The following is a 16,002-nucleotide window of genomic DNA, read 5'->3' on the forward strand; positions in this document are numbered from 1 at the left end:
TGAAGTATTAATAGTAAAGATCAAGCTTAAATATCAATAAACAAAGTTGGAACAAAATACATTAATTTTTTGTTTTTTGGTTTTGCCCTGTAAAATTGGTCTAGTGTCACTTATGCCCCTTTGGTTCTCACCAATAAATGTCCTTTACTGAGACAATAGAAAATAACAATTATGTGAATTACATTACCATTTGTTAAGTTTACATTTTCTTGAGTTTGGTGCCACTAAGTTTGGCTCATAGATGTCAGGACATGTTTGAGATGCCAATTTTGTTTGAAAAAAAAAAAGATACATGTAAAAATAATATTTAAAAATGATTTTTTTAAAATTATTTTGAAGCACTCAAATCACACAATTTTCTTACCGTATCCATGAGAAACACGAACTGTACATGGACATGTTGTAAAGCTATTTCCTGGAGAGCGAAGAGTGTTCGTGTGTTTCCCTTAAACAGAGAAGGTTAGCAAGCCTAATGGAGATCAGATCTGTGATCTATCAGATAGCCTCAGCAGGCCACCCCGCCTCTGGAGCTGTTTACATTATATCCTGGTACAGACACCACAGTGTCTGTCTTTCTTTTTGGAGGAGAAGCCACTCAATATTTATGTTTGGGGTTAACAATCTTCCGGCCCTTAGATATAACACTATAGTGCACAACTGATATTCATACACCATCAGAAGTAGAGTAAACATGTTGCTTGTGAACTTGATGTATTTCCTGAATGAGGGCTTTTATTTTGGAAAAAAAGAAAAAAACACAACTGCCTGTATTTTATTTTGCAAATACACCATGATGGTGTGTTCCAAGTGAATTGTTACTGTGAACTAAACACAACTGTATTATTCAGTAAACTATTATTTCAGCTAAGAAGTCTTGCGTCAAATTTTTACACAGGAAAACACAAATGATACCTCATTACAAATGCATTAAGGGCAGAAGTTATACTAAGTATTTCAACGCAGACAATGACATTCACTCTGCTCGCTGCTGGAGCCCCATTGTTTTTGCACAGATTCTTCTTTCCTCCTCCTTCTTCTTATTTTTTTTCCTCTGTTTTCTCAGTGTTTTAAAAACTGTTGGACAAAAACTCAAAAAAACTAGCAAAATTGGTTGCAAATTCCACCCACTACTTAGGCTCAAAAAAAGCACACTCAAGGTGCTATGTAGGACGACATATAGTAAGTCGAAAAATATTGACATGTTGAAAAGGTGGCTGTTAATGTCATATAATAGCTTGTACAGACATGTCTAAGTATACAAAGTCAAAAAACAGGCCAAAAACATAATAATCTAGCATGCTGAAAAAATGGCTGTAAACAACATTTTGAAAAACATCAAATTTTGACATGTCGAAAAAGTGGCTGTAAACGTCATGTTATAGCTTGTACAAACACGTCATGGTATACTAAGTCGTAAAAAAGGCCAAAAGCCTGATATATCATGTTGAAAAAATGGCTGAAGACGATATGTATAGTATGCTGAAAAGTGTCAAATTTTTACATGTCAAAAAAAAAAGCTGAAAAGGACAAATAATAGCTTGTACAGTCACATCATAGTATAGTATAGTAAAGGCCAAAAACATCATAATACAGGATGTTGAAAAAATGCCTGAAAAAGACATATAGTATGTCGAAAAACGTCAACTTTGGATGTAAAAATCATATAATAGCTTGTACAGACACGTCATTGTGTACAATGTTGAGGAAAAAAAGGCAATAAACCTCTTACTATAGCATTACGAAAAAATGCCTGAATATCACATAGTATAGTATGTCAAAAAATCTGTGAAAACAACATGGTATAGTTTGTCGAAAAACATCAAATTTTGACGTTTAAAAAAAAAGACTAAAAAAGACATATCATATCTTGTAGAGACACACATGAGAATTTAGCGTGACGAAAAACACCATAGCATTGTATGTTGAAAAAACGTCAAATTTTGACCTGTTAAAAAAATGTCTGAAAAAAACAAATTATAGGTTATAGGAACATGTCATACTATCCAATCTCAAATAAAGGCGAAAAATATGGCAAAAAGAAAAGAAAGTTGCAAAAATGGACAACACCATAATTTGGCATGTTGAAAAAATGAACAAAAATCCAAGACTATAGTGAGGCGATAATGTCAATATTTGACATGTCCCAAAAACAGCTCAAAACATCTGGAGAAAACGTATAATGGGCTGCCTAGACGAGCCATGGCAAAGAAAATTGCAAAAATGGCCAAAATGACCATAGTTTTGCATGTCGAAAAAATGACCAAAAATCCAGGACTATAGTAAGGCAAAAATGTCAAAATTTGATATCTCCCAAAAACTGCTCAAAACCACTGGAAAAAGCTCTGTAGAGCATGCCAAGATGAGCTATAGCAAAGAAAGTTGCAGAAATGTCGAAAATCACCATAATTTAGCATGTCGAAAAAATGACCAAAAATCCAAGACTATAGTAAGGCAAAAATGTCAAAATAAGACATGTGCCAAAAACTGCTCAAAATAGCTGGAAAAAGCTCTGTAGAGCGTGCCAAGATGAGCTATAGCAAAGAAAGTTGCAGAAATGTCGAAAATCACCATAATTTGGCATGTCGAAAAAATGACCAAAAATCCAAGACTATAGTAAGGCAAAAATGTCAAAATAAGACATGTCCCAAAAACTGCTCAAAATAGCTGGAAAAGGCTCTGTAGAGCGTGCCAAGATGAGCTATAGCAAAGAAAGTTGCAGAAATGTCGAAAATCACCATAATTTAGCATGTCGAAAAAATGACCAAAAATCCAAGACTATAGTAAGGCAAAAATGTCAAAATAAGACATTTCCCAAAAACTGCTCAAAACCACTGGAAATAACTAAGATCAGCCTACCAAGACACGCCATAGCATTGAAATTTGCAAAATTGGACAAAAACACCAAAATTTGGCATGTCGAAAAAATGACCAAAAATCCAAGACTATAGTAAGGCAAAAATGTCAAAATTTGACATCTCCCAAAAACTGCTCAAAATAGCTGGAAAAAGCTCTGTAGAACGTGCCAAGATGAGCTATGGCAAAGAAAGTTGCAGAAATGTCGAAAATCACCATAATTTGGCATGTCGAAAAAATGACCAAAAATCCAAGACTATAGTAAGGCAAAAATGTCAAAATAAGACGTCCCAAAAACTGCTCAAAATAGCTGGAAAAGGCTCTGTAGAGCATGCCAAGATGAGCTATAGCAAAGAAAGTTGCAGAAATGTCGAAAATCACCATAATTTGGCATGTCGAAAAAATGACCAAAAATCCAAGACTATAGTAAGGCAAAAATGTCAAAATAAGACATGTCCCAAAAACTGCTCAAAATAGCTGGAAAAAGCTCTGTAGAGCGTGCCAAGATGAGCTATAGCAAAGAAAGTTGCAGAAATGTCGAAAATCACCATAATTTAGCATGTCGAAAAAATGACCAAAAATCCAAGACTATAGTAAGGCAAAAATGTCAAAATAAGACATGTGCCAAAAACTGCTCAAAATAGCTGGAAAAAGCTCTGTAGAGCGTGCCAAGATGAGCTATGGCAAAGAAAGTTGCAGAAATGTCGAAAATCACCATAATTTGGCATGTCGAAAAAATGACCAAAAATCCAAGACTGTAGTAAGGCAAAAATGTCAAAATAAGACATTTCCCAAAAACTGCTCAAAACCACTGGAAATAACTAAGATCAGCCTGCCAAGACACGCCATAGCATTGAAATTTGCAAAATTGGACAAAAACACCAAAATTTGGCATGTCGAAAAAATGAACAAAAATCCAAGACTATAGTAAGGCAAAAATGTCAAAATTTGACATCTCCCAAAAACTGCTCAAAATAGCTGGAAAAAGCTCTGTAGAACGTGCCAAGATGAGCTATGGCAAAGAAAGTTGCAGAAATGTCGAAAATCACCATAATTTGGCATGTCGAAAAAATGACCAAAACTCCAAGACTATAGTAAGGCAAAAATGTCAAAATAAGACATGTCCCAAAAACTGCTTAAAATAGCTGGAAAAAGCTCTGTAGAGCATGCCAAGATGAGCTATAGCAAAGAAAGTTGCAGAAATGTCGAAAATCACTATAATTTGGCATGTCGAAAAAATGACCAAAAATCCAAGACTATAGTAAGGCAAAAATGTCAAAATAAGATATGTCCCAAAAACTGCACAAAATAGCTGGAAATAACTAAGATCAGCCTGCCAAGACACGCCATAGCATTGAAATTTGCAAAATTGGACAAAAACACCAAAATTTGGCATGTCGAAAAAATGACCAAAAATCCAAGACTATAGTAAGGCAAAAATGTCAAAATGAGATATGTCCCAAAAACTGCTCAAAATAGCTGGACAAAGCTCTGTAGAGCGTGCCAAGATGAGCTATAGCAAAGAAAGTTGCAGAAATGTCGAAAATCACCATAATTTGGCATGTCGAAAAAATGACCAAAAATCCAAGACTATAGTAAGGCAAAAATGTCAAAATAAGACATGTCCCAAAAACTGCTCAAAATAGCTGGAAAAAGCTCTGTAGAGCGTGCCAAGATGAGCTATAGCAAAGAAAGTTGCAGAAATGTCGAAAATCACCATAATTTAGCATGTCGAAAAAATGACCAAAAATCCAAGACTATAGTAAGGCAAAAATGTCAAAATTTGACATCTCCCAAAAGCTGCTCAAAACCACTGGAAATAACTAAGATCAGCCTGCCAAGACACGCCATAGCATTGAAATTTGCAAAATTGGACAAAAACACCAAAATTTGGCATGTCGAAAAAATGAACAAAAATCCAAGACTATAGTAAGGCAAAAATGTCAAAATTTGACATCTCCCAAAAACTGCTCAAAATAGCTGGAAAAAGCTCTGTAGAGCGTGCCAAGATGAGCTATAGCAAAGAAAGTTGCAGAAATGTCAAAAATCACCATAATTTAGCATGTCGAAAAAATGACCAAAAATCCAAGACTATAGTAAGGCAAAAATGTCAAAATTTGACATCTCCCAAAAGCTGCTCAAAACCACTGGAAATAACTAAGATCAGCCTGCCAAGACACGCCATAGCATTGAAATTTGCAAAATTGGACAAAAACACCAAAATTTGGCATGTCGAAAAAATGAACAAAAATCCAAGACTATAGTAAGGCAAAAATGTCAAAATTTGACATCTCCCAAAAACTGCTCAAAATAGCTGGAAAAAGCTCTGTAGAGCGTGCCAAGATGAGCTATAGCAAAGAAAGTTGCAGAAATGTCGAAAATCACCATAATTTAGCATGTCGAAAAAATGACCAAAAATCCAAGACTATAGTAAGGCAAAAATGTCAAAATTTGACATCTCCCAAAAAATGCTCAAAACCACTGGAAATAACTAAGATCAGCCTGCCAAGACACGCCATAGCATTGAAATTTGCAAAATTGGACAAAAACACCAAAATTTGGCATGTCGAAAAAATGACCAAAAATCCAAGACTATAGTAAGGCAAAAATGTCAAAATTTGACATCTCCCAAAAACTGCTCAAAATAGCTGGAAAAAGCTCTGTAGAGCGTGCCAAGATGAGCTATAGCAAAGAAAGTTGCAGAAATGTCGAAAATCACCATAATTTAGCATGTCGAAAAAATGACCAAAAATCCAAGACTATAGTAAGGCAAAAATGTCAAAATAAGACATGTGCCAAAAACTGCTCAAAATAGCTGGAAAAAGCTCTGTAGAGCGTGCCAAGATGAGCTATAGCAAAGAAAGTTGCAGAAATGTCGAAAATCACCATAATTTGGCATGTCGAAAAAATGACCAAAAATCCAAGACTATAGTAAGGCAAAAATGTCAAAATAAGACATGTCCCAAAAACTGCTCAAAATAGCTGGAAAAAGCTCTGTAGAGCGTGCCAAGATGAGCTATAGCAAAGAAAGTTGTAGAAATGTCGAAAATCACCATAATTTAGCATGTCGAAAAAATGACCAAAAATCCAAGACTATAGTAAGGCAAAAATGTCAAAATTTGACATCTCCCAAAAACTGCTCAAAACCACTGGAAATAACTAAGATCAGCCTGCCAAGACACGCCATAGCATTGAAATTTGCAAAATTGGACAAAAACACCAAAATTTGGCATGTCGAAAAAATGACCAAAAATCCAAGACTATAGTAAGGCAAAAATGTCAAAATTTGACATCTCCCAAAAACTGCTCAAAATAGCTGGAAAAAGCTCTGTAGAGCATGCCAAGATGAGCTATAGCAAAGAAAGTTGCAGAAATGTCGAAAATCACCATAATTTAGCATGTCGAAAAAATGACCAAAAATCCAAGACTATAGTAAGGCAAAAATGTCAAAATAAGACATGTGCCAAAAACTGCTCAAAATAGCTGGAAAAAGCTCTGTAGAGCGTGCCAAGATGAGCTATAGCAAAGAAAGTTGCAGAAATGTCGAAAATCACCATAATTTAGCATGTCGAAAAAATGACCAAAAATCCAAGACTATAGTAAGGCAAAAATGTCAAAATTTGACATCTCCCAAAAACTGCTCAAAACCACTGGAAATAACTAAGATCAGCCTGCCAAGACATGCCATAGCATTGAAATTTGCAAAATTGGACAAAAACACCAAAATTTGGCATGTCGAAAAAATGACCAAAAATCCAAGACTATAGTAAGGCAAAAATGTCAAAATTTGACATCTCCCCAAAACTGCTCAAAATAGCTGGAAAAAGCTCTGTAGAGCGTGCCAAGATGAGCTATAGCAAAGAAAGTTGCAGAAATGTCGAAAATCACCATAATTTGGCATGTCGAAAAAATGACCAAAAATCCAAGACTATAGTAAGGCAAAATGTCAAAATAAGACATGTGCCAAAAACTGCTCAAAATAGCTGGAAAAAGCTCTGTAGAGCATGCCAAGATGAGCTATAGCAAAGAAAGTTGCAGAAATGTCGAAAATCACCATAATTTAGCATGTCGAAAAAATGACCAAAAATCCAAGACTATAGTAAGGCAAAAATGTCAAAATTTGACATCTCCCAAAAACTGCTCAAAACCACTGGAAATAACTAAGATCAGCCTGCCAAGACACGCCATAGCATTGAAATTTGCAAAATTGGACAAAAACACCAAAATTTGGCATGTCGAAAAAATGACCAAAAATCCAAGACTATAGTAAGGCAAAAATGTCAAAATTTGACATCTCCCAAAAACTGCTCAAAACCACTGGAAAAAGCTCTGTAGAGCGTGCCAAGATGAGCTATAGCAAAGAAAGTTGCAGAAATGTCGAAAATCACCATAATTTAGCATGTCGAAAAAATGACCAAAAATCCAAGACTATAGTAAGGCAAAAATGTCAAAATAAGACATGTCCCAAAAACTGCTCAAAATAGCTGGAAAAAGCTCTGTAGAGCGTGCCAAGATGAGCTATAGCAAAGAAAGTTGCAGAAATGTCGAAAATCACCATAATTTAGCATGTCGAAAAAATGACCAAAAATCCAAGACTATAGTAAGGCAAAAATGTCAAAATTTGACATCTCCCAAAAACTGCTCAAAACCACTGGAAATAACTAAGATCAGCCTGCCAAGACACGCCATAGCATTGAAATTTGCAAAATTGGACAAAAACACCATAATTTGGCATGTCGAAAAAATGACCAAAAATCCAAGACTATAGTAAGGCAAAAATGTCAAAATTTGACATCTCCCAAAAACTGCTCAAAATAGCTGGAAAAAGCTCTGTAGAGCGTGCCAAAATGAGCTATAGCAAAGAAAGTTGCAGAAATGTCGAAAATCACCATAATTTAGCATGTCGAAAAAATGACCAAAAATCCAAGACTATAGTAAGGCAAAAATGTCAAAATTTGACATCTCCCAAAAACTGCTCAAAACCACTGGAAATAACTAAGATCAGCCTGCCAAGACACGCCATAGCATTGAAATTTGCAAAATTGGACAAAAACACCAAAATTTGGCATGTCGAAAAAATGACCAAAAATCCAAGACTATAGTAAGGCAAAAATGTCAAAATTTGACATCTCCCAAAAACTGCTCAAAACCACTGGAAATAATTAAGATCAGCCTGCCAAGACACGCCATAGCATTGAAATTTGCAAAATTGGACAAAAACACCAAAATTTGGCATGTCGAAAAAATGACCAAAAATCCAAGACTATAGTAAGGCAAAAATGTCAAAATTTGACATCTCCCAAAAACTGCTCATAACCACTGGAAATAACTAAGATCAGCCTGCCAAGACACGCCATAGCATTGAAATTTGCAAAATTGGACAAAAACACCAAAATTTGGCATGTCGAAAAAATGACCAAAAATCCAAGACTATCGTAAGGCAAAAATGTCAAAATTTGACATCTCCCAAAAACTGCTCAAAATAGCTGGAAAAAGCTCTGTAGAGCGTGCCAAGATGAGCTATAGCAAAGAAAGTTGCAGAAATGTCGAAAATCACCATAATTTGGCATGTCGAAAAAATGACCAAAAATCCAAGACTATAGTAAGGCAAAAATGTCAAAATAAGACATGTCCCAAAAACTGCTCAAAATAGCTGGAAAAAGCTCTGTAGAGCGTGCCAAGATGAGCTATAGCAAAGAAAGTTGCAGAAATGTCGAAAATCACCATAATTTGGCATGTCAAAAAAATGACCAAAAATCCAAGACTATAGTAAGGCAAAAATGTCAAAATTTGACATCTCCCAAAAACTGCTCAAAACCACTGGAAATAACTAAGATCAGCCTGCCAAGACACGCCATAGCATTGAAATTTGCAAAATTGGACAAAAACACCAAAATTTGGCATGTCGAAAAAATGACCAAAAATCCAAGACTTATAGTAAGGCAAAAATGTCAAAATAAGACATGTCCCAAAAACTGCTCAAAATAGCTGGAAAAAGCTCTGTAGAGCGTGCCAAGATGAGCTATAGCAAAGAAAGTTGCAGAAATGTCGAAAATCACCATAATTTAGCATGTCGAAAAATGACCAAAATCCAAGACTTATAGTAAGGCAAAAATGTCAAAATAAGACATGTCCCAAAAACTGCTCAAAATAGCTGGAAAAAGCTCTGTAGAGCGTGCCAAGATGAGCTATAGCAAAGAAAGTTGCAGAAATGTCGAAAATCACCATAATTTAGCATGTCGAAAAATGACCAAAAATCCAAGACTATAGTAAGGCAAAAATGTCAAAATAAGACATGTCCCAAAAACTGCTCAAAATAGCTGGAAAAAGCTCTGTAGAGCGTGCCAAGATGAGCTATAGCAAAGAAAGTTGCAGAAATGTCGAAAATCACCATAATTTGGCATGTCGAAAAAATGACCAAAAATCCAAGACTATAGTAAGGCAAAAATGTCAAAATAAGACATGTCCCAAAAACTGATCAAAATAGCTGGAAAAAGCTCTGTAGAGCGTGCCAAGATGAGCTATAGCAAAGAAAGTTGTAGAAATGTCGAAAATCACCATAATTTAGCATGTCGAAAAAATGACCAAAAATCCAAGACTATAGTAAGGCAAAATGTCAAAATTTGACATCTCCCAAAACTGCTCAAAACCACTGGAAATAACTAAGATCAGCCTGCCAAGACACGCCATAGCAATGAAATTTGCAAAATTGGACAAAAACACCAAAATTTGGCATGTCGAAAAAATGACCAAAAATCCAAGACTATAGTAAGGCAAAAATGTCAAAATAAGACATGTCCCAAAACTGCTCAAAATAGCTGGAAAAAGCTCTGTAGAGCGTGCCAAGATGAGCTATAGCAAAGAAAGTTGTAGAAATGTCGAAAATCACCATAATTTAGCATGTCGAAAAAATGACCAAAAATCCAAGACTATAGTAAGGCAAAAATGTCAAAATTTGACATCTCCCAAAAACTGCTCAAAACCACTGGAAATAACTAAGATCAGCCTGCCAAGACACGCCATAGCATTGAAATTTGCAAAATTGGACAAAAACACCAAAATTTGGCATGTCGAAAAAATGACCAAAAATCCAAGACTATAGTAAGGCAAAAATGTCAAAATTTGACATCTCCCAAAAACTGCTCAAAATAGCTGGAAAAAGCTCTGTAGAGCGTGCCAAGATGAGCTATAGCAAAGAAAGTTGCAGAAATGTCGAAAATCACCATAATTTAGCATGTCGAAAAAATGACCAAAAATCCAAGACTATAGTAAGGCAAAAATGTCAAAATAAGACATGTGCCAAAACTGCTCAAAATAGCTGGAAAAAGCTCTGTAGAGCGTGCCAAGATGAGCTATAGCAAAGAAAGTTGCAGAAATGTCGAAAATCACCATAATTTAGCATGTCGAAAAAATGACCAAAAATCCAAGACTATAGTAAGGCAAAATGTCAAAATTTGACATCTCCCAAAAACTGCTCAAAACCACTGGAAATAACTAAGATCAGCCTGCCAAGACATGCCATAGCATTGAAATTTGCAAAATTGGACAAAACACCAAAATTTGGCATGTCGAAAAAATGACCAAAAATCCAAGACTATAGTAAGGCAAAATGTCAAAATTTGACATCTCCCCAAAACTGCTCAAAATAGCTGGAAAAAGCTCTGTAGAGCGTGCCAAGATGAGCTATAGCAAAGAAAGTTGCAGAAATGTCGAAAATCACCATAATTTGGCATGTCGAAAAAATGACCAAAAATCCAAGACTATAGTAAGGCAAAAATGTCAAAATAAGACATGTGCCAAAAACTGCTCAAAATAGCTGGAAAAAGCTCTGTAGAGCATGCCAAGATGAGCTATAGCAAAGAAAGTTGCAGAAATGTCGAAAATCACCATAATTTAGCATGTCGAAAAATGACCAAAATCCAAGACTATAGTAAGGCAAAAATGTCAAAATTTGACATCTCCCAAAAACTGCTCAAAACCACTGGAAATAACTAAGATCAGCCTGCCAAGACACGCCATAGCATTGAAATTTGCAAAATTGGACAAAAACACCAAAATTTGGCATGTCGAAAAAATGACCAAAAATCCAAGACTATAGTAAGGCAAAAATGTCAAAATTTGACATCTCCCAAAAACTGCTCAAAACCACTGGAAAAAGCTCTGTAGAGCGTGCCAAGATGAGCTATAGCAAAGAAAGTTGCAGAAATGTCGAAAATCACCATAATTTAGCATGTCGAAAAAATGACCAAAAATCCAAGACTATAGTAAGGCAAAAATGTCAAAATAAGACATGTCCCAAAAACTGCTCAAAATAGCTGGAAAAAGCTCTGTAGAGCGTGCCAAGATGAGCTATAGCAAAGAAAGTTGCAGAAATGTCGAAAATCACCATAATTTAGCATGTCGAAAAATGACCAAAAATCCAAGACTATAGTAAAGGCAAAATGTCAAAATTTGACATCTCCCAAAACTGCTCAAAACCACTGGAAATAACTAAGATCAGCCTGCCAAGACACGCCATAGCATTGAAATTTGCAAAATTGGACAAAAACACCATAATTTGGCATGTCGAAAAAATGACCAAAAATCCAAGACTATAGTAAGGCAAAAATGTCAAAATTTGACATCTCCCAAAAACTGCTCAAAATAGCTGGAAAAAGCTCTGTAGAGCGTGCCAAAATGAGCTATAGCAAAGAAAGTTGCAGAAATGTCGAAAATCACCATAATTTAGCATGTCGAAAAAATGACCAAAAATCCAAGACTATAGTAAGGCAAAAATGTCAAAATTTGACATCTCCCAAAAACTGCTCAAAACCACTGGAAATAATTAAGATCAGCCTGCCAAGACACGCCATAGCATTGAAATTTGCAAAATTGGACAAAAACACCAAAATTTGGCATGTCGAAAAAATGACCAAAAATCCAAGACTATAGTAAGGCAAAAATGTCAAAATTTGACATCTCCCAAAAACTGCTCATAACCACTGGAAATAACTAAGATCAGCCTGCCAAGACACGCCATAGCATTGAAATTTGCAAAATTGGACAAAAACACCAAAATTTGGCATGTCGAAAAAATGACCAAAAATCCAAGACTATCGTAAAGGCAAAATGTCAAAATTTGACATCTCCCAAAAACTGCTCAAAATAGCTGGAAAAAGCTCTGTAGAGCGTGCCAAGATGAGCTATAGCAAAGAAAGTTGCAGAAATGTCGAAAATCACCATAATTTGGCATGTCGAAAAAATGACCAAAAATCCAAGACTATAGTAAGGCAAAAATGTCAAAATAAGACATGTCCCAAAAACTGCTCAAAATAGCTGGAAAAAGCTCTGTAGAGCGTGCCAAGATGAGCTATAGCAAAGAAAGTTGCAGAAATGTCGAAAATCACCATAATTTGGCATGTCAAAAAAATGACCAAAAATCCAAGACTATAGTAAGGCAAAAATGTCAAAATTTGACATCTCCCAAAAACTGCTCAAAACCACTGGAAATAACTAAGATCAGCCTGCCAAGACACGCCATAGCATTGAAATTTGCAAAATTGGACAAAACACCAAAATTTGGCATGTCGAAAAAATGACCAAAAATCCAAGACTTATAGTAAGGCAAAAATGTCAAAATAAGACATGTCCCAAAAACTGCTCAAAATAGCTGGAAAAAGCTCTGTAGAGCGTGCCAAGATGAGCTATAGCAAAGAAAGTTGCAGAAATGTCGAAAATCACCATAATTTGGCATGTCGAAAAAATGACCAAAAATCCAAGACTATAGTAAGGCAAAAATGTCAAAATAAGACATGTCCCAAAAACTGCTCAAAATAGCTGGAAAAAGCCCTGTAGAGCGTGCCAAGATGAGCTATAGCAAAGAAAGTTGCAGAAATGTCGAAAATCACCATAATTTAGCATGTCGAAAAATGACCAAAATCCAAGACTATAGTAAGGCAAAAATGTCAAAATAAGACATGTGCCAAAAACTGCTCAAAATAGCTGGAAAAAGCTCTGTAGAGCGTGCCAAGATGAGCTATAGCAAAGAAAGTTGCAGAAATGTCGAAAATCACCATAATTTGGCATGTCGAAAAAATGACCAAAAATCCAAGACTATAGTAAGGCAAAAATGTCAAAATAAGACATGTCCCAAAAACTGATCAAAATAGCTGGAAAAAGCTCTGTAGAGCGTGCCAAGATGAGCTATAGCAAAGAAAGTTGTAGAAATGTCGAAAATCACCATAATTTAGCATGTCGAAAAAATGACCAAAAATCCAAGACTATAGTAAGGCAAAAATGTCAAAATTTGACATCTCCCAAAAACTGCTCAAAACCACTGGAAATAACTAAGATCAGCCTGCCAAGACACGCCATAGCATTGAAATTTGCAAAATTGGACAAAAACACCAAAATTTGGCATGTCGAAAAAATGACCAAAAATCCAAGACTATAGTAAGGCAAAAATGTCAAAATTTGACATCTCCCAAAAACTGCTCAAAATAGCTGGAAAAAGCTCTGTAGAGCGTGCCAAGATGAGCTATAGCAAAGAAAGTTGCAGAAATGTCGAAAATCACCATAATTTAGCATGTCGAAAAAATGACCAAAAATCCAAGACTATAGTAAGGCAAAAATGTCAAAATAAGACATGTGCCAAAAACTGCTCAAAATAGCTGGAAAAAGCTCTGTAGAGCGTGCCAAGATGAGCTATAGCAAAGAAAGTTGCAGAAATGTCGAAAATCACCATAATTTAGCATGTCGAAAAAATGACCAAAATCCAAGACTATAGTAAGGCAAAAATGTCAAAATTTGACATCTCCCAAAAACTGCTCAAAACCACTGGAAATAACTAAGATCAGCCTGCCAAGACATGCCATAGCATTGAAATTTGCAAAATTGGACAAAAACACCAAAATTTGGCATGTCGAAAAAATGACCAAAAATCCAAGACTATAGTAAGGCAAAAATGTCAAAATTTGACATCTCCCCAAAACTGCTCAAAATAGCTGGAAAAAGCTCTGTAGAGCGTGCCAAGATGAGCTATAGCAAAGAAAGTTGCAGAAATGTCGAAAATCACCATAATTTGGCATGTCGAAAAAAATGACCAAAATCCAAGACTATAGTAAGGCAAAAATGTCAAAATAAGACATGTGCCAAAAACTGCTCAAAATAGCTGGAAAAAGCTCTGTAGAGCATGCCAAGATGAGCTATAGCAAAGAAAGTTGCAGAAATGTCGAAAATCACCATAATTTAGCATGTCGAAAAAATGACCAAAAATCCAAGACTATAGTAAGGCAAAAATGTCAAAATTTGACATCTCCCAAAAACTGCTCAAAACCACTGGAAATAACTAAGATCAGCCTGCCAAGACACGCCATAGCATTGAAATTTGCAAAATTGGACAAAAACACCAAAATTTGGCATGTCGAAAAAATGACCAAAAATCCAAGACTATAGTAAGGCAAAAATGTCAAAATTTGACATCTCCCAAAAACTGCTCAAAACCACTGGAAAAAGCTCTGTAGAGCGTGCCAAGATGAGCTATAGCAAAGAAAGTTGCAGAAATGTCGAAAATCACCATAATTTGGCATGTCGAAAAAATGACCAAAAATCCAAGACTATAGTAAGGCAAAAATGTCAAAATAAGACATGTGCCAAAAACTGCTCAAAATAGCTGGAAAAAGCTCTGTAGAGCATGCCAAGATGAGCTATAGCAAAGAAAGTTGCAGAAATGTCGAAAATCACCATAATTTAGCATGTCGTAAAAAATGACCAAAAATCCAAGACTATAGTAAGGCAAAATGTCAAAATTTGACATCTCCCAAAACTGCTCAAAACCACTGGAAATAACTAAGATCAGCCTGCCAAGACACGCCATAGCATTGAAATTTGCAAAATTGGACAAAAACACCAAAATTTGGCATGTCGAAAAAATGACCAAAAATCCAAGACTATAGTAAGGCAAAAATGTCAAAATTTGACATCTCCCAAAAACTGCTCAAAACCACTGGAAAAAGCTCTGTAGAGCGTGCCAAGATGAGCTATAGCAAAGAAAGTTGCAGAAATGTCGAAAATCACCATAATTTAGCATGTCGAAAAAATGACCAAAAATCCAAGACTATAGTAAGGCAAAAATGTCAAAATAAGACATGTCCCAAAACTGCTCAAAATAGCTGGAAAAAGCTCTGTAGAGCGTGCCAAGATGAGCTATAGCAAAGAAAGTTGCAGAAATGTCGAAAATCACCATAATTTAGCATGTCGAAAAAATGACCAAAAATCCAAGACTATAGTAAGGCAAAAATGTCAAAATTTGACATCTCCCAAAAACTGCTCAAAACCACTGGAAATAACTAAGATCAGCCTGCCAAGACACGCCATAGCATTGAAATTTGCAAAATTGGACAAAAACACCATAATTTGGCATGTCGAAAAAATGACCAAAAATCCAAGACTATAGTAAGGCAAAATGTCAAAATTTGACATCTCCCAAAAACTGCTCAAAATAGCTGGAAAAAGCTCTGTAGAGCGTGCCAAAATGAGCTATAGCAAAGAAAGTTGCAGAAATGTCGAAAATCACCATAATTTAGCATGTCGAAAAAATGACCAAAAATCCAAGACTATAGTAAGGCAAAAATGTCAAAATTTGACATCTCCCAAAAACTGCTCAAAACCACTGGAAATAACTAAGATCAGCCTGCCAAGACACGCCATAGCATTGAAATTTGCAAAATTGGACAAAAACACCAAAATTTGGCATGTCGAAAAATGACCAAAAATCCAAGACTATAGTAAGGCAAAAATGTCAAAATTTGACATCTCCCAAAAACTGCTCATAACCACTGGAAATAACTAAGATCAGCCTGCCAAGACACGCCATAGCATTGAAATTTGCAAAATTGGACAAAAACACCAAAATTTGGCATGTCGAAAAAATGACCAAAAATCCAAGACTATCGTAAAGGCAAAATGTCAAAATTTGACATCTCCCAAAAACTGCTCAAAATAGCTGGAAAAAGCTCTGTAGAGCGTGCCAAGATGAGCTATAGCAAAGAAAGTTGCAGAAATGTCGAAAATCACCATAATTTGGCATGTCGAAAAAATGACCAAAAATCCAAGACTATAGTAAGGCAAAAATGTCAAAATAAGACATGTGCCAAAAACTGCTCAAAATAG

The sequence above is a fragment of the Plectropomus leopardus genome, chromosome 4 (assembly GCF_026936395.1).
Source record: "Plectropomus leopardus strain MGB_pleo_1.0 chromosome 4, ASM2693639v1, whole genome shotgun sequence".
NCBI classification, from domain to species: Eukaryota; Metazoa; Chordata; class Actinopteri; order Perciformes; family Serranidae; genus Plectropomus; species Plectropomus leopardus.